Source organism: Coenobita brevimanus, chromosome 2 (assembly GCF_032717465.1).
Source record: "Coenobita brevimanus isolate Jiangsu-jjx chromosome 2, ASM3271746v2, whole genome shotgun sequence".
In the NCBI taxonomy this organism is placed as follows: Eukaryota; Metazoa; Arthropoda; class Malacostraca; order Decapoda; family Coenobitidae; genus Coenobita; species Coenobita brevimanus.
Window position 1 is genome coordinate 36,317,136 of NC_136955.1, and position 24,889 is coordinate 36,342,024.

The following is a 24,889-nucleotide window of genomic DNA, read 5'->3' on the forward strand; positions in this document are numbered from 1 at the left end:
CGTATCATTTTCAAATCCCGCAAACTCCCCTGAAACCTCATTCATGAAAAATAAAGAAATCCTCTTATTCCCCCCAAAACACAACCTTCCAGCTGTCTATAGGTGTTAAAAAGGTGAACATATCTTAAAAAATAAATAAACAGTTGATGGACACATTTCATTAATAACTTTAATTGGGTCTCCTAAAAAATCAATAAAACTGAGATACACCCATTCGACTTAGTGTTGACGAAATGTGTGTGTGTGTGTGGATAAATAAAGTGGGCGTGTGTCATCCTGTCTCGGCTACCCACTTTTCTGTGAGAGGAGCAGCCTAGGTTTATAGATAGAGATGGAAAGGTTAACTATAGTCGTCATTATCCTCTTAAGTAGGCAACAATAGACTTTTGAAAAATTATTATGATTAGCTGGATGTGCTAACAAAGCACTACAAAAAGACATCACGGTACCGAAGGAGTTAACTGATGTATAACATGTCACTAATTACCTCAGAAATAATGCTGTCACCAAAATCCTGGGACACAATTATTCCATCGCACCCCACACTAATTTCTGATTTCCGTCATCTTGCTTTAGGAAAGCAGGTTATAACAGAAAAAAAAAAAAAAAAAAAAAAGTAATGAGCACAAAAGACTGATGAAGGATTCCAAAGATTTTTTTATGCTGATGCTTCAAATATGGGAAGAGGATATGAAAAACTAGTGATGAATGGTGGAAGAAGACAGACATAAAAGAGAAGTCATGATGTTGACCACAGTATAAAAGGAAGGGAGAGTGAGAGGCTGTGAGAATAAGCCAATGACGGAGAACAAGATAAAAGGGGACATATGAAATGGAATGAGACGAGTGAAAAAAATGGTAAAGGAAAGTGAGGGAAAGATACACATACAAGAAAACCAAATATATATATATATATATATATATATATATATATATATATATATATATATATATATATATATATATGGAAAAGGAGAAAATAAGGTGCACTGAGGAAGATATAAAGCAGAGGTCGGTAACATTTGATGGACTGGGAGCTGAAACTGCTCTGTTACTCACCTGGCAGGCCAGGTGTTTTGAACTTCGTAAAGACCACACAAACAAAACAAGATAGGGAACAAAAGAACATTGCAAAAATTCAAGCAAATTAGTTACTCAAGCCTGCTGATGGACAAAACTCACTTATCCTTACTAGCAACTGGTAGACTGATGGGTGGGCACCAATATTGTCTACTGGGGCGAGGGGGAAGGCAGTATTATAAAATTGTAGTTTTTTGAGCAAAATTATCGCACCTACATAACCCTTATCCACCAGGTAGCTAACACGTATATGCGTCAGAATCAGGGTGCTACATGACCACCAGGTAGTGGCTATACACGCAAGTGTCTTCCTGCCACCGTTTTAACTGGCAGTCATTTTATCTCCCAACCAAAGGGTAGGGAGGGAGTCCCTCCATAGCACACCAGCAATACTCAGTCTGTCCTGTGCTTTTGCCAGGTGTATAACGAATTCTTTAGGTTAATATTTGTCTGATTCCGTTCACTACGCCTCTAGCCAACTGCATCATCCACCCCTGTGAAGCCTCTTTCTAAGGACACTAGAAAAGAGCTCAGTGATAATGCCATAAGGCATGACTTGGATGCAACAGTGTCTAGTTTATCTAGTAATGGAGAAGTTATCACACTGATAGCAAAGCCATAGTCGTCACTGCGGGTAGATGCACGAACACGTCCTGCTCTCTCAACAAATATAAGTTCTCTTCCTCATGTCATTACTCATCAACATAACGACCTACAGTCATGGAGATTTTTCCATCCACAAGAGGAAGAGTTGTTGAGTATTATGGTCATTCATCTGTTTCTCTAAGTGCTATATTTTCCGAGATATTAAGGTCTGAAAACAAGTAATTTACGGGAAATTGCCCATAGTGAGGTGACAACTGCATTAAAAATAGCTGGGTGTTTTGGGGTTAAATACAGGCTAGGATTCGTCAAAACATCCCAAGTGGTATGGCAAAATTTCAATTTGGTCACACAGATTTCCGTGAAATGTATATCAGAGGCTAGGAAATTGCATCTTTCAGCTACTCACGGAAATTCTTTTTTGAAATTGGCGTAGTTTTGGAGAATTGTCAGAAATTGCATTTCTGGCAGGAACATGAAAACTATGCTTTGAGAGAGAGAGAGGGATAGAGAGTAATGCATACTGGGGCAGAAGAGACAGGCTGTAAATAGGCTTTTGCCAGGACCCCTACTCACTAGGTGGCTTGCCAGCTCGCTCTGTATGCTGCAATATGAGCTGAGGGTTCTACTTTTACACCCATTATTTGCCACCATACTTCTGTTCAGTTACCTTCCATTGACCTTACATTGGATTTTATGTTATTCTAAACAATTTTGACCCACGACTGTGTTTCCTGGGGTGATAATATTGCTTTAAATGCGTTACAAAGTGTGTATTTTTGGGTCAATGTTGCTGGTGCAACTTAGCAACTGGACTCAAGATAGTAGCTGGGAATGAGAGCTACCAGTTACCCTAAAACACCATAAATTTTGTGTCATGCTGATCCATCTAGATCCTTTGGGGTGCATTGTCAAAAATCTCGGTCATAAGAGGTAAGTTGCAGCTTTCCAAGACACCCCCACATGAGGTTTGTTGCAGTTCATGAGTTAAAGACAGCACAAACCAAACAACATAGGAAACAAAACAACATTGCAAAAATTAAAGCAAGTTGCTTACCCAAGCCTGCTGATGGACAAAACTCACCTATTCTCACTAGTGACTGATGGACTTATGGGTGGACACCGATATTGTCTTCTGCATGGAAGGGATGGGCAGTATTTTAAAAATATTTCTTGAGCATAATTATCACAGCTACTTAAAAGAAGGAATTTCATTTAAATAATTACTAGTCATTAAATGTCAAATGCATATTATTGTTTATCGCATAGGCCGAGTTAGCTCAATGGGCAACAATTTTTGCACATTTTGCAGTGCTGGATCACTGAGTGCTGGGTGCAGCTCATCAGAGCCTCCTAATCTGAGAGGAAGTCTGTTCGAATACACACTTTTCGAACTAACTAACTCTAAGTACTCAAACTAATGTTTGCCATAGTCATTAACAGCCAGTAAGACTTAATGGTTCTTTACTTACTAAGTGAAAATATGGAATGTTTTTGTGAATTTGTGGAGCTTACTGGCTGGCCGGTCAGATTAGGTTTACGGGCCGCGGGCCGGGTCAGGCCCGTGGACCGTTGGTTGCCAACCCCTGATATAAAGGGAGAACACAGAAAAGGACAGGTACAGAAGATATTGGGAAACAGAAAAGATGAAACGTAAATACAGTGAGGAATGATGGAGGGACGGGGTAGATGGAGAGAAAATGTTATAGAAATTTGCTATTATGCCAGTCCCCACCCCCGTCTCTCTCTCTCTCTCTCTCTCTCTCTCTCTCTCTCTCTCCTTAAACACCGGTAACCCCGACAACAATAACATGAACGTTCGCTTTTGTCTAAGTGCGCGTCCTCATGTGTGCTCAAACATGCGCTGGCAACACGTGAGCAACACAGTAATGAACTCGTTGTAAACATGTTGGGAACAACAGCATCCAGATCATGTTGGCAACATCATGATGAAGTTTCATCTGCCTGGTATGAACACACTTATCCCATCGCCTCTGCTGCCAGTGTTCGAAGGTGCACTGAAACATGTTTACATACATCTGTCCAAATACTGCTGCATACATGTACTCGAACATGTTGCCAGCTGTGTTGCCAACATATGTCGAGGGCACGTGTAGACGCGTCCTTAATTGCTGCTCCTCCCTCTCGCCTACCAATTATACGGCAAACGGCTGTGTCAAACGATCCACCAGAATATTCAGCGTCTTACGATACCAAACACAAATATATCACTGAAACGGTGGCTGCCAAAAATATATTGGCTTAATTCATGTCCTTAGAAATATTTGTATTTTCTCCTAAACTTTCGTGACTTACAACTACCATCATCATCATCATCATCATCATCATCATCATCAATATTGCACATAAATAAGTCGGAAAGGATAAAAAAGGAAAACTCAATTAGTGTAGTAGAAGAAACAAGAGTGACCTGGTAAATAATCCAACTGGCCGTTCATAACAGTCTCACCCAATCACGTAGGTAAAAATTAGGGTTGGGATCATCATCATTCCCACCGTAATTTGCACATAAGAGTTGGGTGCAACTATTATAACATGCAGGGTTAGTTCTCTGGATATCATAATGCTTATTTTGGGTTACGAGGTTACTTGCCTTATATTTAGGTTCCTACCCATTTCTCTCTCTCTCTCTCTCTCTCTCTCTCTGTATATATATATATATATATATATATATATATATATATATATATATATATATATATATATATATATATATATATATATATATATATTTGTTTCTATTTGTAAACAGGGCGATTCTAATTCTGATTCTGACTGTGATGATGATGCATATTACATCCAGAGACTGGAGCAATACCGTCACCAACAACAGAAACTATCAGCAGGGTACAACTTTAACTTGACCTAAAATTGTCCTCTTCGCATCCTGAAATCTAAGCGTTATCAAGAGACTAACACAAGCATATGGAACAAGTCTACAAGAAGTGCTATGGAACCGGAGGAGAGCTGTAGTCTTGTCTAATTCGGCAATTTAGCTACAGGAAATATCATGACAAAGAACGACAGCCTCCGCCAAACAAAGTAAATGAACTGTAGTACTAAATGCCATCTGTTCACTAACCAATCGATGCCATCGAAATCCTCTGCTCCAACCCGCAGGAGAAACTAACCACAATCAAGTGCTTCATTTGATTTGAACACACTGTTAATTCCTTTGACGTAGGTCGTTCAGTGAATAGCCATTTTAAAAGAAAGGTGCAACCCTTACCATACATAATTGTAAAAGTCACTGCATCCACGTAATTGTCGTAAGTGCTTTATCCATCCAGTTCTGTCATTTGTTTTCATAAATAATTTGTCTATCCCGTTTTACTATTCGTCATTGCCATAAATACTTCATCCATGCAGTTCTGTTGTCCGTCTTTGCCATGAATACTTTTCCCTTTCAGTTCTGCCGTGTGTTATTACTATAAATATTTCGTCTACCTAGCTCTATATTTACTCATTAGCATCAATATTTACTATATCTAGATGTAGCATGGGGTAGTTTTCTTACTCAGCGCCGATTACTCTCCTTAAGTTGCGGCCACACTTGCTTGAAATATGTGTTGGCAGCACGTTTCAAACTGTGCCCAGAATAATGTTACGGACATGTTTGAAACACTGGTGTCTCGAAAATGTTGGCAACTCTGCTGGAATCATGTTGGTAACACCAGTGTGGACGAGGCTTTGAGCTGCAGACATGAATCTAACAACAGTAGACCATTACCTGCGACAGTGATACCATTTCAAAATCTGTCTTTAACATCCTGAAGAAATTGCGAAATTCTGAAGTATCCCCCACTTGCACCGGAATCAGTCTAGTGTCATCTCTAACGAGGTCATTTACAAAATGATGTCCATCACCATAGGGGTTTGCCTTCCGTGATGGATGCACTCAAAATCGCCGACGAGCACGTATATTTTGTCATTGCTGTGCATATAATACAACCGTTGCGGCTGTGACAGGTAAGGCGTCCTCCCTCATCACCATGTTGCTGAGTGCTGCCTCTCACAAGTCTGGACCACACGACTACTTCACCTTTGTTTCGAACATGTCAGTGACTTTCTCGAAAACCATGCTAGTGACATTGCCCATAACATGTCTGTGACATGTTGCTAACATGTTCGAAGCATGAATCTAACATGCCACAAGCAATGTTTCCGACAATGTTCGAGGGTAAGTGTGGCCGCATCCTTAGCACGCAGCTTTAACATTGTGTGTCCATTATGGCATTCCACACCTTTTTTGACAATCAGTCTCACTCAGACATACAGTACCTTTTCACCGATGTACTTATATTTGTTTGCAAAATCTATATAAATTGTTCCAACCAATATGTGAACGGAAAAAGTATCTCTCTAAAGACTAATTGTTGTGTGCTTGGATGTGAGAAAATTTTTACAGTAATCATAGTATATATATATTAAGAGTATGTGTGTGTTTTAATAGGTGGTGGTGATCATCATCCACTGACTTGATTTTGTGCTGCCTATTTCTTCCTCATCTTTATCATTCTCTATCTGTGTCTGTCTTCCTGCTTTCCTACATCTCGCTTTCCATCATGCCTCTATTTATTACTCTTCTTTCCACTCCAGGTGCCTCTACACTGAGCGACAAGCCTAATCATTATCTATAATCCAAGAAACCTTTTACAACGCTGGCAGGTAACTATATAACCAGATAACGGGGTGATGTGGAGTCTGCAGTGGTATTCCTGGTAACATGGTGGGGAGACGTAAATGTGGTGTCCATCTAGGAACCAAACCCGAAAACATTTACCAGCACCTTTCTACAGTGGGGCGCTGTCAACCGCAAACGGGACGAATAGCTTACCTGCAGTTGATGGATCTGCTCAGCTAGACAGACGCTGGCTGATGAACAACAACAGTTCCTGTTTCTGGATCCTACCTATCCTATTTCTTTTACAGGAATATAGGTTGATGATGACGGTGATGATAAAGGTGTTGGTAGTATTGATGGCCTTTAATGGGATACCGAGAGATCATCCATAGATTTATGTTTTATCATAATAACAACATAATATGAAGACGCTTAGTGGCTCAGTGGTTTAAGGCAGCATTCTGGGTGAATGTAATGTGCTTCTCCCATGTTCGGATTACCAAGAGACTGCTGGAGGTCTCATGAACAAACACTACCACTACCAGCGGTGTAGGTCAGTCACCTATATGATAGTCTCTAACGTTTTAGAAGGAAAGGGTTTCCCTTTTAATAGCAAAATTATCTGTTGCCAGCAAGAATTTTGTCTACGTGAAATCTATCTTTATGACAGATTACGTACCCTATCCTTCGTTGGTCTTCGCCGGTTATTTTCGTCCAGCTGCACTTCATTCCGCTTGCACAGTGGAAATATAAGATTAACTCTACATCTTTTCCTTAACTCATCATATTAATGTACTATTTTCTATTGTTGATAGTGCAACGCAGCTCAACATTCACGATAGAGAAGTAATGAATTTATACCAGTAATTATTGAATACACCCCAGTCCAAGGCTCCTTCGTGTGTCATGGGTTAACATGGAGGTGGATGTTACTGTTTACACTAAAACTGCCAGGAACACGCAGTATATAATATGCCTTTACCCTCCTTACTGCAAATGGCCATTATCCCGGGCTGGTGCAACGTACGGTTAGCTTCCTAAAGCCGTAACCTGCCTGATGATTCGGTACCCCTCTCTCTCTCTCTCTCTCTCTCTCTCTCTCTCTCTCTCTCTCCTCGAATATATATATATATATATATATATATATATATATACCTATCTATCTATTAATTCCCTAGTTGTTACGCGACGAGATGTGGTGGAGATGACCGAAAAGACGCGCTACTCTTCCTTTAACCTATATGTGAGGATAATAAGAAATTAATCCTATCACGAGAACAGGAGAATACAGGCATAGATAACACACACACACACACACACACACACACACACACACACACACACACACGAGAGAGAGAGAGAGAGAGAAAGAGAGAGAGAGAGAGAGAGAGAGAGAGAGAGGGGGGGGAGAGGAAGGACAGGAACATGAACAGATGGCAGGAAATTAAGAAACAAGGAACTGAAAAATAAGTGAAGGACGAAGAGAAAGTGGTGTGGCTCAAGAAGAAGTAAGAAGGAGAGAATTACACAGCAGCTGTGAGAGAAGGAACGAGAGGGGAAGATATTAGAAACAGGAAGGTTCGAATGAATAAATGATCATAGGAAAAAAAAAAAAAGGCCAAGAACAGAATAAAGGCAGAGAAGGTGGTTAAGTAATCTAAAACGTTGAAAAGAGGAGATAACACACAGAGGAATAAAAATAATAGCAAGATTTTTTTGATAAGGTCTCCTGATCTTAATAAATTTGTGTATCAGTAGCAAGAACATGACAGAATACTGGTGCTGGTACTGGCGTTTTTAAAGGCAGGGTGGCGTGTTTAGAGTGATGGCACACAAAGCAGTGTGGGAAATATTCCATTATGCCGGTTTGAACAAGCCAACCTTACTCAGGCATACATGCATTTTGGGTTAAGCTATTCTGCCTAAAGAACAAAGGCAGAGAGAGAGAGAGAGAGGTTGATCAGGTAAGTATAATAATTTACCTATTCTCATTATTATCCTCTTCCTTTTCCTCCTCCTCCGCATTATAACCATCATCATCATCATCATCATTATCATGGTCATTATCAAGTACTTCTGCCGAGGTAAGTACTACCGCCAAGGTAACGGGAGACTCAAGGAATAGCCTGGATTCCATTTTCTCTCCTAGGCCTTGGCAGCTGGTTACACATCTTTCTGCCTCAAACATCAGAGGGCATCAGACTGCCCTCTTACACAACACACACATCCACATTATATCACATTGCCTTAAAGCAGCTATCCTCTCTCCATAAAACACCGATATTGTCATTACATGCCATACACATTCCACAACACGTCCCTGCTCTCCCCCCCCCCATAAAAGAACCATGGCTGCTGCTATACTGGGAATTAGTGCGGTGGTTTCTCGGGTGACCACCACCGGCAGGGCTGGGTTGTCTGCACAGGGTCCTCCCAATCGTCAATAAGTGACTGTGCCACCTCCAGTGTTGCAGCGCCCTAAATCTGCTCATCAGTGCAGTAAAATTTTCTTTTGCAGTATTAGGGGACTTCACTCCAACATCAACTCTGTTCAAAATTTCCTCCAGTTTGAATCCCCAGATCTGCTGTTATTGACAGAGACACAAGTAAGCTCCACCTCTGATTTAGCTAGATTTAATTTTCCTGGTTATATCTTGATTCAAAATTTCAGACCCAAAGGAGGTGTATGTTGCCTTGCTAAATCAGAAATTGCCCTGGAGGATATTAATAAATTTTATTGTCCTTATTTTGACTATTCCATATACAAATAAAAATTCTTTTGGTAAAATTAGGTATTTCTGTTATGTTTATCGTTCCCCTAATGCCCCTCCAGAGCCGAGTTTATTTGACTGTCTGTCTTCACAACTAAGTGTCCTCAACATTAATACTGCATCAGAAATTACTATTCTGGGTGATTTCAGTGTCCATAATATTGATTGGCTCACTTATTCAGCCAGAACTGATGACTCTGGTCTTGAATGTGAGCTATTTGCAGACTCATTTAATCTCACCCAGTTAGTCAGTCAACCCACCCGTGTACCAGACAACCCCAATCAAAATCCCTACCTATTGGACTTGTTTCTAACAACCAATTCAGATAATTATAATGTCGAAGTGAAGTCCCCCCTCGGATCCTCGGATCATTGTCTGATTCAAGCCACCAGTTTAACACCTACCACACCCTCCTGCTCTGAACCTGCCGTGGTGACTAAATGGCACTACGACAGGGCAGACTAGGAGGGACTTCCAAAATTTTTTCATGGATGTTCCTTGGGCCTCCCTTTTCTCCCAGGTTGCAAATTCCACATTGGGCCACATACAGGATTTCATTAAAGTCAGCATGGAAACATTCATTGCCCGTCATAGTTACAGAAAAAGATGTAATTCTCCTAAATGGTTTGACCACAATTGTGCTAGAGTAACAGAATATAAAACAATAGCCTATAACACTTATACAAGGACCAAAACCAAAGAAGCCTTTAACTGTTATAGAAATATCACAAACCATGCCAAAACTATTATCAATCTTTCTAAATCAAACTTTCTACATAGACAAGCTAACAAACTACTTAACAACTCAAATGATAACAAAATATTCTGGTCAACCCTTAATTCATTCAAATCTAACTTCACTCCCATCTCTTCCATTCCACCGTTACGGTCCCCCAATGGAAATCTAGTAAGTGACCCACGTGGAAAAGCCAACCTTCTTGTTGACATTTCTTCAACAAACTCAGCCCCAAGTACAGAAAATCACAATATTCCTGTACTTGATTTTGATTCCCCTCAAATACCTCCTTTCATGATTCACATCAGATACGTACAAGCTGTATTACAGAATCTCTCAGCAGACAAAGCTACTGGTCCAGATGAAATTCCTTCAATAGTACTTAAAAATTTCTCCTCCTGTATTGGCAAAAATTTTCCGCTCATGCATCCGTAGGCCTACCTCAAGTTTTCCAGCCTCTTGGAAAGAAGCAAATATCCATCCTGATCCTAAAAAGGGGGCAACTTCTGATCCATCAAACTACAGTACAGACCAATTGTAATAACTTCCGTTCTCGGTAAAGTTTTTGAGACACTAATTAACAAATACATAGCCATGCATCTTGAAATGAATAAATTAATCAATGATTTGTAGTATGGATTTAGACAAGAACATTCAACTGTAGACATTCTTTGCCTTCTTACTCATTGGATTAACAAAACAATAGACCAACACGGTGAAACACACACAATAGCACTAGATATATTAAAAGCATTTGACAAAGTATGGCACCGGGCCTTATTGTCTAAGATGTCACACTATGGCCTTGCATCACTGGTTCCTCTAATGTCTTCTTACCTTCACAGTAGAAAAATACGGGTCATGGTAGATGGAATTTATTGTTTCATTCCATAAATGCTGGCTTACCTCATGGATCAGTTTTGGCGCCAACTCTCTTTCTCATTCATATAAATTACCTCCTATCTGTCGCTCACAACCCAATACACTCTTATGCTGATGACTCGACCCTTCATAGTTCTTTCACATTTAGTACCTCCTTTACACAAACCGAAATTATAAATTCCCAAATAAACACAGCAACTTTTCTGAACCAGGACCTTTCTAAACTTAATCAATGGGGACAAACAAATCTGGTCTCATTTAATGCTCAGAAAACTAGATATGTTAATTTCTCCAACAGATAGAATCCCTCAGACTCTCACATAATTTTTAAATGTCAATATTCCCATATCCACTACAACTGATATCTTAGGTGTTACTCTAAACCCCAGCCTAAGCTGGACAGCTTATGTTAAATCCCTTGCTAAAAAATTCGGACTTATGTACAGAGTTCGTGAGTTCTTCACTGACGAGCAGATGGCCACAATATACAAAAGTCATGTGTGTTCTCAGATCGAATACTGTTCACCATTGTGGAGTGGATGTGGAGTGGTTGCATTGAAGCAGTTGGACAAAATTCAAAATAAAGCCATTAGATTAACCCATTGGATCCCAGGGGTGCTGGGCGAGGCATGGCACTGGGTGGGTACTAAGCGTACCACCCTCCGCCTATCGGCTCTTAGTCGCGAAGCTCATAGGTCCCTACCCGGGGGTTCCCTACTTTATAAAGACTTGAAAAATCCCAGTTCTGTCCAATATTCCGGACACTGGGCTCCAATGGGTTAATCAATAATCTTGCCATTACGCAGGACCTTCCTCCATTATCAGTACATAGAGATGTTGCTTCTTTAGCATTATTTTACGGATATTTTTACCGTAAGTGCTCTGACGAACTGGCTTCAGTTGTGCCTCCCCTTCACATTTTCTCCCGACATACTCGGGCAGCTGGGAGCGCCCATGAACTCACTCTCTCGCCCTCAATGCAGAACCTCTGCTTATCAAAATTCACTTATCCCCAGAACTACTACTCTCTGGAATTCACTTCCTGGGAGTTGCATCCCGCAAACATTTAATCCACTTTTATTTAAATCCAGTTGTTATAAATATTTTATGAATGGAGGATGCCTTTAGGCACATGGACTTATTTTTTTTCCTTTGTTTTTCCTTCCTCCATTCATTATCTAAAAAATATATATATATATGGTATTTGCCCTTTTCATGGCTTTATGTCTCCGTATACGAGTATTAGGTACAATTAACAGTTTTACGAGTGGCCCACATTAGCCATTACATCCACTGTGATATATTAACTGTCTTCCTCTTGTTACCTGTAGATGCTAAAAGCCGCCTCCTGCAGTCCTTATAAGTCGTTAGCAACACTAAGTAAATTATTTTGGGGGCCTCAGTGTGTGTGTGTGTGTGTGTGTGTGTGTGTGTGTGTGTGAAGTAATCGAAATTACGCCTGAGGGTTTGTCCAGAAATGTTAATGCATACAAGATTCATTTATCATTCATTAAGCTTCGCCATATAAATGGTAAAAATTTTTGTTGTAATTATTATTATTATTATCCATCCCTCCATCATCCAATCCTACGTTGCCCCATGAGGAGCGTAGGAGCCCGGGGCTAGGCAGTTGGTCCTGACATTTACGATGAGTGATTGTGATTATTATTATTATTATTATTATTATTATTATTATTATTATTATTATAAGTGGTAGATGAGGGCGCTCACCAACCACTCACTCGATGTAGTGCTGCTTTGGGTGTCTGCCCTTTCATCTTCTCTGTCCTTCGTCTTCTGTCTTTCTTCCCTTCATTCTTTCTCCTTCTTCTGCCTATGGGCTACTTTTCACTCCCTCTTCTGTCTTCCTTTCCTTCATTCTTTTCTCTTCCTTCTGCCTATGGGTGACTATACAGTGAGTGACAAGCCAAAAGGTTTCCTGTACACCAGGAATTCATTTACTACGCTGGGTGGTAATCATATAACCAAATTATGGCGCCTGGTGGTTTACTGGGTAATTAAGACGTTCGGATCGGATTGAGCCTGTGTAGGTTTATATCCAAGGGGATTTGGGGTTTATTGCTCATTTAAATGGCACTCAGGGATGAGTGAGGCTGGTCACTCTCTTAAATGTCAGGACCAACTTGCCTAGCCCTGGGTTCCTATGCTCCTGATGGGGCGACATAAGACTGAATGATAGATGGTTGGATTATTATTATTAGTAGTAGTAGTATTAGTATTAGTATTAATATTATTACCAGGATTAGTATTACTATTATTTTTTTAACTTTTTTGTGGATCTTGTTGGTATTACACTGGAAGATACCCTACGGTAACCCAAGAACTTGTACCAAATATATATGACCTTGACCTATTTTTGAAGGTCATATTCATTTATGGTGCAAAATCGGCATTTTTGAAATTGAAATATCTCAAAAACTAATTCAGCTAAAGCTATTTAGCTGAAAAGCCTACGATAAAAAAGCTTGTTGAGAATTCTGGCTGAATATTTTGCCATTTAACCAATTGGAAAGTACCGACTTCAAATTTGTTCAGTGTTTTCATTGTCGCACTTTTTAGAGAAAACTACAAAATCTGTAAAGCTGAAACTTTACTGAAATATAGCTGTGGGCCCTCTTATTATCTGAAAGGAATATGGCTACAGTTAAGCATACAGTTAGCAAGTTATTGAGACAAATTTAAATTGTACCCATGCGTTCTTCCACACCTTTGTCTTCAAATCATGTTGATTTAACACAAGTAGCTACCTTAGGTTAATTTAAGTACGTTTTAAATACGAATGACCCTGAACTACTTTTAAAGGTCACAGACTTGTTTATGATGCCAAAATTTCATATCTTATATGCCATGAATAGTTATGTCAAAGCTTCCATATTGTATCTATACAATGAGGAAATAGGTAACCAGTTTCAGTTTACGGTACTCCTTTGTATACGAGTATTAGTTCTCTCTCTCTCTCTCTCTCTCTCTCTCTCTCTCTCTCTCTCTCTCTCTCTCTCCTATGGAACTCAAAGGCATTGAAACTGACAGAGGTTTACGTATAGTTTTTCCTGATCGACGTTCCCCAACCCATGGTTTCATTAACTCACCTGAGTAAATATATCACCAAACTAGATCAACGTTTCTATTACCGTGTTAGAACCACATGCATGTCAAGGCCCCAAGCTGTCTGACTGTATGTATATTTTTGTGTGACTTCTCAAGTTTATTTCAACATCTGTGCATTATTTTTGGATTTGAGAAAAATAATTATATAAATAACACGTTTTACGCCTTTAGTGTTTGTATGTTCTTTTATTTCCTGTAACTCGTTAATATAGCGTTACAAAGAATTTTTCATTTCCACATGTCCCATAGGAATAGAATAAATATGTTCCAACATGTTTTGTAAATTCTGATAACTAAAGCAAATATAAATTACGTGCGAGGCCAATACTGTACCATTTATTGTAATAACAGACGAAGTTAGATGACATTTAAAGTCAAATATACATCAAACTTTTTCCAAGAGCAACGATACTTTCTTTGCTGACTGAACACGGCTGTTAATCTTAAAACAGACTTTCTTCTGCGCTGACTGCAACCTGTAAAAATATGTGCCCGAGTACCTAATTAAACTATTCTTCATCTCAGCTGTCTCTTCGTGGACGCGTATAGAAGGGGTAACGCTTGCAGGCTTTGAACACTAGATCCTGTTTCAGCTAAAAGACGGAACTTACCCGTCATTCCTTTTTCCACTATAGTGCGTTTGTTAATGGTTTATTTAACATGGGATGGATTGCTTGCTTGGCTTGCGGTAGAACAAAAGTAAATTGTGGTTGATATCAGTTATGGAAAACGCCCATGCAACAACTAAAACACTCATCAGGTACTCTGAAATTTACTCGGTGTGGTCGATTTCATTCTCTCCCGTTCAGTACTCACACAGGACTATAACTGTTATCATCATTATCATCAGTAACATCATCCTTATTATTATTATTATTATTATTATTATTATTATTATTATTATTAATATGGTAATCATTATGTAACGTTTGCATCATCATAACTCAGGTTCCTTCTCCTATTCCTCCTCGTCAAAATCATCATTCCGCATCATTTTTCCCAGCAGGAAGGGCTAGGTAGAGTACTGAAATCAAACCACAGGAAAGAACAAGACAGTGGGAAAACCAGTCGTCACTAGGACCAATAAAATGAACCACACACCTATTCATTCACCATCCATGCTCCCAGAATCCTGGTCCCATCTTACAAATACACCTTACCACACAGAATTACCTACTAATGTGAATCCGATGAATACCAAGTTAAAAAGAGATGGTAAACCCTTGTCATGCACTTCTCCGTATAAAATTCAACCATCCAGCCCTATCTCTTGTCAGTATCTTAGCTTCGTCAGCCTCTCACACACTGATTCATCATATCTGTACACTTTTTACTAAGCCTACCACTCCTCCTCCCACCTTCAAACTCACGTATACCCTTTTCACCACCATTTTTATATACATCAACTCAGTATGCCTATGCCATCTAGGCACATTCTCTTCAACTCTGTTGTCTATGGACTTCCTTATTCCACATCAAACACGAATTTCATTATATCTTATCCTATGCACTTTACGCACGCCACACGCGTTTCTCAAAAATCCCATTTCCACTGTTTTAAGTCTTGACTTTATTTTTTTCTTGCCACATGAGAGCTTATTAACAGGTTGAACGAGCTGCGTCTGTATTCTCGTCTGCTAAGGAAGCTCCCTAACACCTTTTCCTAAGCAACTAGCTTTGCCTACTACATCTTGCTGTTGTTCTCCATGTTAAATAAATCATTCTAATATCGCCATAGTCTCATTGAAAGTGTGCATAATGATATTAACCAGCCGTATTCAAAAAATTTTTTGTTGATGGAGGAGAGTGGAATCTGAAGCAGCTGCTGTTTGCAGATGATACTGCACTGGTGACTGATTCAGAGGAGAGATTGAGACAGTTGGTAGAGGAGTTTGGAAGGGTGTGTGAAAGGAGGAAATTGAAAGTAAACGAGAATAAGAGTAAAGTGATGAAGTGTACGAGGTTGATAGATGGTAGGGGGATGAATATAGTTTTGAATGGTGAGTTGCTTGAGGAGGTAGATTGTTTTAAATATCTAGGGTCACATGTTGCTGTGGATGGAAGAATAGATGCAGAAGTGAAGTTTAGAATAAATGAAGTAGGAAAGGTACTGGGAGGAATGAAAAAAGTGTTTAAATGTCGTTCGCTTAGAATGGATGTAAAGAGAAGGCTGTATGAGGGTGTTGTGGTACCGACTGCATTATATGGGGCTGAAACATGGAATATGGGTGTAGCAGAGAGGAAAAGTTTGAATGTAATGGAGATGAGATGTCTGAGGAGTATGTGTGGAGTGACGCGTATGGATCGGGTGCGAAATGATGAAGTGCGAAGGAGAACTGGAGTTGTTCGGGAGATGGCTGGCAGAGTTGAGCAGAGGGTGTTGCAATGGTTTGGGCATATGGAGAGAATGGATAATGAGCGATTGGTGAAAAAGATAACTAGATCTGATGTGATAGGTGTAAGGCTGAGAGGAAGACCACGAATAGGATGGATGGACAGTGTGAAGAGAGCGCTGGATGCGAGAGGGATGTCTGTTGAGCAAGGAAGAGTGGCTGTGCGTGACAGAAATAAATGGAGAGAAATTGTGAATGAATAAGTGATGACGCAGCCCTGAGGGGATATTCTCCCGCATTTGGTCTGATCAGCTAGTCAGGTCAGGTGCGGGTAAGGGGATGGGTCTGTTATGATGTGGCAGGGGTAAACCAGTTCTGCTGTCGGGCCCTGCTGCGGATGTCACTGATTGCATTGCGCAGTTGACCCTTGTGCGGTGTGGTGCGGTGAGGATCTGTCCGTTCTCCCCTTTGGGGCTAAGATGCGAATGAATGTGTTTGAATGGATGAGTAAATGGAGAGTGAGTCGTCCTGTCTCGGCTACCTCCCTTTCCTTGGGGGAAGCAGCCTAGGTATATAGATAGAGATAGATAGATAGATTCAAAAATGAACCGCGAAGGAAGATATGCTAGGAAGCGCCCGTACCCGACGAGAATACTGGCCTAACAGCCATATGTTAGTGTGAGTATAACTAATCCATGCAAATCTTTTGCAATTGGCATGCTAAGACCTCTGTTTCGTATCAAGGCCTTTATTTGATCACCAGCCACTTTCCTTCCCTGCGCCAGTCTACTTTCCAATTCACACATTTATCTCCCTTTTCTTTATATACCTAATGTAGGACTAAGGTATAAAACATCTCACTCCAATTCAGGTTTGTCCCATTTCACTAGAGCTTCGCAATTTTAATCTTCTGCCTCAACAAGAATCACTTTCACTTGATGTGTGTGCTTAAACACGTCGACAAAAGTACGCACTGGTCAGCAAAGATCTTGTTTACAAGTATCCATCAACACAACCTAATCTGCATGCATATTTGGTGAAATTCTTTATGACAGAGAAATTATATAACCTAGTTTAGATCACTTAATTTGTTTTATCTCATTTGTAATTTTTTTTAGGCACAAACTTGGATGGTGTTGTAAGGGAGGTGAATGCAAGAGTTTTAGGTGGAGGTCTGAGTCTGGTGAATGTTGATGGTGGAGAGTGGAATCTGAAGCAGCTGCTGTTTGCAGATGATACTGCACTGGTGGCTGATTCAGAGGAGAGATTGAGACAGTTGGTAGAGGAGTTTGGAAGGGTGTGTGAAAGGAGGAAATTGAAAGTAAATGAGAATAAGAGTAAAGTGATGAAGTGTACGAGGTTGGTAGATGGTAGGAGGATGAATATAGTTTTGAATGGCGAGTTGCTTGAGGAGGTAGAGTGTTTTAAATATCTAGGGTCACATGTTGCTGTGGATGGAAGAATAGATGCAGAAGTGAAGTTTAGAATAAATGAAGTAGGAAAGGTGCTGGGAGGAATGAAAGAAGTGTTTAGATGTCGTTCGCTTAGAATGGATGTAAAAAGAAGGCTGTATGAGGGTGTTGTGGTACCGACTGCATTATATGGGGCTGAAACATGGAATATGGGTGTAGCAGAGAGGAAAAGTTTGAATGTAATGGAGATGAGGTGTCTGAGGAGTATGTGTGGAGTGACGCGTATGGATCGAGTGCGGAATGATGAAGTGCGAAGGAGAACCGGAGTTGTTCGGGAGATGGCTGGTAGAGTTGAGCAGAGGGTGTTGCGATTGTTTGGGCATATGGAGAGAATGGATAATGAGCGATTGGTGAAAAAGATAACTAGATCTGATGTGAGAGGTGTAAAGCTGAGAGGAAGACCACGAATAGGATGGATGGACAGTGTGAAGAGAGCGCTGGATGCGAGAGGGATGTCTGTTGAGCGAGGAAGAGTGGCTGTGCATGACAGAAATAAATGGAGAGAAATTGTGAATAAATAAGTGATGACGCAGCCCTGAGGGGATATTCTCCCGCATTTGGTCTGATCAGCTATTTCAGGTCAGGTGCGGGTAAGGGGATGAGTCTGTTATGATGTGACAGGGGTAAACCAGCTCTGCTGTCGGGCCCTGCTGCGGATGTCACTGATTGCATTGCGCAGTTGACCCTTGTGCGGTGTGGTGCGGTGAGGATCTGTCCGTTCTCCCCTTTGGGGCTAAGATGCGAATGAATGTGTTTGAATGGATGAGTAAATGGGGAGTGTATCGTCCTGTCTCGGCTACCTCCCTCTCCTTGAAGCAGCCTAGGTATATAGATAGATAGATAGACAAACTTGAACACGACGGGATTATTGTATGAGCATGTGTTTATACTGTATGTATTTTTGTGAATATTTTTGCTTATTTATATTTATTGAAATTTATATATCTATGCATTTGTATGTGCTTATGTACTGTACGTATGTATGAAGGTGTATTCATATGCCTTCTTCTGTACTATCTTTATCTCATTCCACCAGTTTGGTTACTCCTGTAGAAGCTGCCTAGCACGGATCAGTTGGCTTACTGCAGTTATCCTCACTTCCTATATTCTTATGTTTCTCTCTCTCTCTCTCTCTCTCTCTCTCTCTCTCTCTCTCCACTTACTGTCATCCCTCGATAGTCCGACGTACTGTAAAAGAGCCATCGGTACGTCAGATATGGACGAAGTCTGGATGCAGAGCAATATCCTACCTATACCCAACGTATATGCATAGTACCCCTCCTAACCGTGGCAGGGTTCTTCGGTCTTTCAGTTATTTAGATATCAAAACACACATGGGAATATTCAGTATAATTCTAGATACTAAGAAAACAATGCATAAACAATAAAAATCCACAAATATGTAAATGAAGAAGATAAAGGTTGCAAAAAGAATTTTTAATAAAGTAGTGTACTGCACAGTGTTTTCCACCCAGTTAACGGAGGACAGGCGTTGTAACCTACGAGCCTGCAGCTGGTGCACAGTAATCCCATGTGTTCTAGCGGCTAACATAATTATTAACTTAACTAATGTCAAACACCAGATCATATATCCGCATAATGTGTGAAGTGGTCCAGCCCGCGTCAACCTTGTTCAAAATATCTCGTGCTTCTTCTCTAGAGTCAAAACCTTCCTCTTTCGTTTCTCAGGTGGTGGTAGGACCATCATCACACACACAAGAATGCCGCAGAGGAAAATCAAGGAACCACTACAAATGCAACAACGGAAGCTGCCATGGCTACAGCTCAGCCAAGCACGTCCACACTCAAGAGAGACAAAGACGGGAACTAAGGTGCAGTACCACCATGTGAACACAGAGATGCCATGTCTTTACCCACACTTGGCTATAAGCACACAGGTAAAAAGCACCAAACTGACCTATTAGCGCTAGGGTCATTTTCTCTCAGCTAGGCAAATGTTGCCACGCCACAACAACACTGGATCCATCATACACCATGGCCTCAGGAAGTATCGGAGTAATCCAGCCAGCCAGGTGACTGACCATTCGGTAGGGAGGCGGACGGCTGTGCATGCCCGGAAGCGCCAGAGTGATCCAGGGGGCTGGGAGACTTTAACCGTCTGGTGGAGAGGCGGACGATCATTTTTTGCTCAGTTTGTGGGTTACGGTCTTATTACCAGCATGTGGTTGGGAACATGCAAGTGATCCAGGCACCAAGGGGACTTTGACTGTTTGATGAGGAGATGGATGGCCATTTTTGCTCAGCTGGCGGGTTGCAGTCTATTACCCCTGTGTGGCCAGAGAGGCCAGCCGGCCACCCAACCAATCTCTCTCTCTCTCTCTCTCTCTCACAAACAGCCTGTGGCAAGGTGAGTGGCACTGTCTGTGGCAGAGGCATTGAATAAAATTATAAAAAATGATTGGTCAAGTTTCTCCCAGGTACAGTGGATATTCTACCAAAGTCGAAGTTCATAGTTCAGAATACTGTACAACAGTGTTCCACCAGGTTCAGTCCTTTCTACCTCACTATTGAAATTTTTTTCAGTCCTTTCTTCCCCACTATTGAACCTTTATTCAACAATTTGTCAGTTCCTCTCTCTCTAATAACTGCACTTCGACTTTGTGAGGGGTGTATGTAAGCCAAATCATCCATAATCTTTTCTTTAATCTATGTTGTTGTTGCAGTCCCAACTTCATCCAGTTCTTAACCCAGTGGATTGCAGGTAATCAGCAACTTTGACCAGCCGCTCTCAGTGGAATATTGTTAAGGTTATGTTAAAGAACACTTTGTTGTGATAGTATGATGCATATGGTGAATTAGTATGTTATGATGTGAGGGGCTGCACTGCAGTGTGCCCAAAGTGGTTTGTTTCTCAGTTGTGGTTTGTGTCGGAATTGTAGCAGGGAAGCGGGGAGGGAGGCAGCATCGCCGTTTGGCTTAAAGTTCTGGTACCTCTCTGGGTAACGTAATTTGTGAGGGGTGTATGTCTGGTGGTGCTTCATGTGAGATGCTGTGGTGACTATATGTTTATGTTTTTTTGGTTATCCAGCTTTTTCTTTTTAAAAGCTGGGGTACATCTTAGGCCAGCATAGTGTATGGTTGCTCTTACGAATAACTCGTAAGCAGTTCTTAGGATTCTTTCTGTTGTCCAAAAGTAGTGCCTATGAATGTCTTCAAAGCAGTGAGTTTAAAAGATGCCTTGGTGCTGATATTCCTTATGTCCTAAGAAAAGGTCATGTGTGTATCCAAAGTAAGTCCTCGACATTTGGAGTGTCATTTCAGTGGGAGTGGTTGGTTGAAGAAGGAAACATGTGTGTGAGTTTGCGAGTCATGGCTGTCTGAAGTGAAGAGGGTAATGGTAGATTTAATTACTGAGACAGTGACTGTTTTGCCCTAGCCAAGTTTCTAATGAGCAAAAGTATAGAAGACACTGGGGTGGTCGTTGAGATATGAAATGCTGTTAAGCTATTGCAAAATTGTTGGCATGGAACAGTGCAGTTATTAGAGAGAGAGGAACTGACAAATTGTTGAATAAACGTTCAATAGTGGGGTAGAAAGGACTGAAAAAAGTTTCAATAGTGAGGTAGAAAGGACTGAACCTGGTGGAACACTGTTGTACAGTATTCTGAACTATGAACTTCGACTTTGGTAGAATATCCACTGTACCTGGGAGAAACTTGACCAATCATTTTTTATAATTTTATTCAATGCCTCTGCCACAGACAGTGCCACTCACCTTGCCACAGGCTGTGTGTGATTTCATTATTGCATGTATTTCTGCGTGGATCAGTGTTGAGCTCAGTGTACCCGGGTAGGAGGAGTAAGAAGAACTGGAAGGTCAGAGTACCTGCAGACGTTTTAAGGAAAACTGAAGAATGTATCTATGAGAGTGTGGCTTTGACTCTGCAGTCCATCCTCCTTCTTGGGGGATGGGCGGGTGTGGGGGAAGAGAAGTGTGGGCTGATTGCAGGTCAAGCTGGAGGCCCACTCTAGCGTCTTGGTGGTTGTTCTACTAATGATACGGAAGTAAGTGATATATATATATATATATATATATATATATATATATATATATATATATATATATATATATATATATATATATATATATATATATATATATATATATATATATATATATATATATATCATCAGCCGTTTGAGTATCCACTGCAGGACCGGCCTATCCCGACCGAAGTCGGGACGATACAGCCAATATCTCTACCAAGTGGCTTAGGCTGTTTAGCAGAGATTGTATGTAGGGTGAGAAGTGCTTGTTAGTGTAATTGTAGTGTTGGAGTGGCTTTGGATGTGTGTGTAGTCTGTGAACCAAGTGTAATCGGCCCGCGCAAGCCGACTGGGTGCAAGCATACTTTATAGTAAGCGACACTGGTTCAACCACAGCACCCCTGGTGTCCGCCAATGTAGTACGTGGCTGGGTGAACACTCCCAAAGTTTATTACCCTGGCGGGCCGTATATGTATATATATATTTTCTTTTCAAGAGAAAAACCTTTACATGAACTCGACCACGCTGGTAGAATGCCTGGGGATGTATTTTGCTTGCAAACTTCACTGTTTAACACACTTCAGATTCTTATTGTGATTTGATGGTTAATGGAAGTATTTATAGTACCATTTAGTTTTCCAATAATCACTTTATCCCTGGTTATTAACCAGGGCTATGATTATTATCTTCACCATAAACTTTTTTTCTGAGTTTACCCTGAAGCTTAAACTCGTGTACTGGTAGACACACATAAAAAAATAATAATCATCATCATCCGACAGAAGGGGCTGGTGGAAATACAACCCCTTCACTGCCAGAATGTTCTTAGCATCATAATGACAGGCTTACGCCACATAAACTTAACTTTTGTACCGTATTTAGCACCGTACTGTAGCACCAGTCGAGCAGGGCAGTACTCCCGAGGTGGATGGAAAGCTGATGACAGGGAGTGCTGGAGCTCCCGTTTCATCAGCCCTCAGGACTAGTTCCTGACCATCCCCCTTTGCTGAACTTTTTCAGTGTCTCAGTTACACAGAGAGTAGGCCAGCATGCTCTCCAGTACAAATTTCTCTAACTATCTACACCAAACTACATGCACAGTACACACTACACTTCCTATTCAAAATTCACCAAAAATGGCGTCGATTTATCAAGCCTCAGAGTCCCCAGGGGGGGGGGGGGACCATAAATGCCCCCACCATCTGCCCCTCTTCCGGTGACGACTCAAGGTGCCTGGAACCACTGTCTGACTCTCTTCTTCTTCATTTCTGCAACATTCGCGGCCTTTCCTCTAACTTTCGCTCTGTTGAGCACCACCTCTCCTCCTCTAAACCTCACCTTCTTTTTCTAACGGAGACTCAGCTGTCTGAGGCAACTGACAGCAAACCCTTTTCTGTATCCTCCTACTTTCTCTATACTCATTTCAAAGCCAAAGGTGGCTGTTGTGTATATATACGCAACGACTTATCTTGCTCTCGTGTTCCTAAACTTGATTCTTCTGAATTCTCCACACTCTGGCTTCGGCTTTCCTGTCATTCTCTGACTAAATATATCTGTGCTGTTTACTTATCCCCTAATTCTACTGACTATCAAAAATTCTTCGACTATCTTACTTCTACGATGGAACACATTCTATCCATTTCTCCTTTCTCTGAAATCTCCATTCTTGGAGATTTCAATGTTCACCACCACCTTTGGCTCTCCTCTCCTTTCACGGATCCACCTGGTGAACAAGCCTACATCTTTTCTATCCTTAATGACCTAGATCAGCTTGTACAGCACCCTACCCGTATCCCTGACCGCCTTGGAGAGAGCTCCAACATACTTAACCTCTTCCTCACAACTAATCCTTCTGCTTACTCTGTTAATCTTTTCTCTCCGTTGGGCTCCTCCGATCACAACCTTATTACCTTAACCTGTCCTATCACTCCGGTACGGCCTGTGGACCCTCCAGGGAAACGTCGTCTGTGGCATTTTGGAGCCGCGGACTGGAAGGCCCTCAGGCAGTACTTCTTTGATTTTCCCTGGAATGATTATTGCTTCCATGGCCGTGAGCCAACTGAGTGTGCCTTGCACATTACGGAGGTTATTATCTCGGGCATGGAAGCATACATTCCTTTCTCATATCCTTTGACTAACGCAAGAAAGCCTTGGTTTAATCACGCTTGTTCTAATGCTGTCCGCAACAAGGAGAGGGCCTACAAAAGGTACCGGAGCCAACCCACCCCTGAATCACATCATCTTTACATTTCTGCCCGGAGTCGTGCTAAGTCTGTTCTTCGCTCTACTAAAAATAATTTCATCCATACTAAATGCTCTCAACTCTCCAACTCGAATTCTTCCCGCTCCTTCTGGCACCTTGCCAAAAATCTTTCTAACAACTTTACCTCATCATCCTTCCCTCCTCTTTTCTACTCTGATGGTTCTGTAGCTATTTCTTCTACTGATAAAGCAGATCTCTTCACACAGACTTTCTCCTCCAATTCTACCTTAGACGATTCCGGTGCTGTTCCTCCATCACTTCCCCCCTCTGACTTCCTCATGGCTGACATTAAAATTTCTTCAGTTGATGCATTTTCTGCCATCACTGGCCTCAGTACTAACAAGGCATATGGGCCTGATGGGGTTCCTCCTGTTGTTCTTAAGAACTGTGCTTCTGTGCTTACACCCTGCCTAGGCAAACTCTTTCGCCTTTGTCTGTCAACTTGTACCTTTCCTTCTTGCTGGAAGTTTGCTCTCACTCAGCCAGTCCCAAAGAAGGGTGACCACTCCCAACCCTCCAACTATCGTCCAATTGCTTTAACGTCCTGTATTTCAAAAGTTTTCAAGTCAATTCTTAATAGAAAAATTTTAAGGCATCTTTCCTATCACAACCTTCTTTCCGATCGTCAGTATGGGTTCCGTCAGGGACGCTCCACTGGCGATCTTCTCACCTACCTTTCGGACTCCTGGTCATCCTCCTTTCGGGACTTCAGCGAAAGCTTTGCCATTGCACTTGACATCTCAAAGGCTTTCGATCAAGTCTGGCATAAATCTTTAATTTCCAAACTGCCCTCCTACGGCTTCTATCCTTCTATCTGTGCCTTCATCGCTAGCTTCGTTTCTGGTCGTTCTATAGCCGCTGTTGGAGACGGCCATCGTTCTTCTCCTAGATCTATCAACAGTGGTGTTCCTCAGGGCTCTGTCCTATCACCAACTCTCTTCCTTTTATTCATCAATGATCTTCTAA